General features: G+C 42.2%; 1 non-coding gene across 1 annotated transcript; it reads right to left on the bottom strand.

Moving 5' to 3' along the window:
• Positions 1-516: 516 nt before the first annotated feature.
• trnas-aga lies at positions 517-598 on the bottom strand. Its single transcript has one exon. It is a non-coding gene; the product is annotated as a tRNA-Ser (tRNA).
• Between the last annotated feature and the right edge of the window lie 572 nt (positions 599-1170).

The raw sequence follows: 1170 nt of genomic DNA, 5'->3' as shown, positions 1-1170 counted from the left end.
CTAAATTATATGGTTTGCTTCCTAAACATTTTTTTCAACTGCCAACTGACAATATTTTCACAGTATCTCTTCACAATCCTCTGGCTTGCACCATGGATGAGAAGTCCCGTTTGGTGGAGAGATTCCCGAGGCTGATGAGTTTCACTTTGGAACAAAGATGGTTAAGTGGCAATTTCCTGCGGTTGTTTCTAATGATGGGAGAGGGAGCGGTGGGAAATGAGCACTTTGACGAGCAGGAGGGAGTGTTGCCACTGACCCGAGTCAGAGAACAGTGGACAGGGTTGAAAGGAATCTAATGAAAAGCAGCACTTCTGCTCAGGATGTTCAATAACAGCTGCAAAACCCGATGTGTCGAGCAGTGTATCTGGAAAGAGAAACAGAGATAATGTTTTAAATATGGAACATTTCTGATGTAGAACTCGAGTTTCCCAAGTCTAATCAAATTACGGGCCTGGTTCACAAAATAGTTTTTCTGAACTTTGTGCGAAAATTGTACCAGCAGGAAAGCGTTCATAACGTAGTCAGCAGGATTCGAACCTACGTGGGGAAACCCCAATGGATTTCTAATCCATCGCCTTAACCACTCGGCCATGACTACAGACGGCTCAGGTGCGTTGATCATTGACCTAATCAGCCGTGATCTCATTGAAAGCTACCGTTGACTTGATGAGCGAAATGCTTCCATCTCCTTTCATACCTTTGCTGTCATTTGTAAGCTGCGAGACACCAATGTAAAAGAAGAAAAGCACAAAGGTAGGAAAAGATATTTGCAGGCAAACTGAGTCAAAATTATTTATTGAAAGGAAAATCACACTTGGCAATTTGCCATATCTCTTTGCGAACATGACCAGCAGAAGTAAGTAAGGGAGCTATTGATCTGAGTATTCTCGGACCTGAAGCAAACAAAGGTTAGTGACATATTCATTTCTTTTTCTGGCGAACGAAATGATCTTTCCTGATGGTTACAATGAAAGAGGTGGTTCCCAATAAAAGACAGAGATTAATTCGCATGTAGATATATTTCAATGTGACACGATTCATTTTCAGTCCCTAATTACCCCAGAGATGGAGGAGGTGAGTTACTTTTCTTCACTCTTCAACTCCTCAGCACGGAGGTACAAACATGAAACCGCTATGGATGGACTTCTTGAATTGGGAACCAGAGACACT

The sequence above is a fragment of the Chiloscyllium plagiosum genome, unplaced genomic scaffold, assembly GCF_004010195.1.
Source record: "Chiloscyllium plagiosum isolate BGI_BamShark_2017 unplaced genomic scaffold, ASM401019v2 scaf_39589, whole genome shotgun sequence".
NCBI lineage: Eukaryota > Metazoa > Chordata > Chondrichthyes > Orectolobiformes > Hemiscylliidae > Chiloscyllium > Chiloscyllium plagiosum.
Note: the sequence above shows the minus strand (reverse complement) of the source record. Positions and strands in the feature narration are given on the sequence as shown.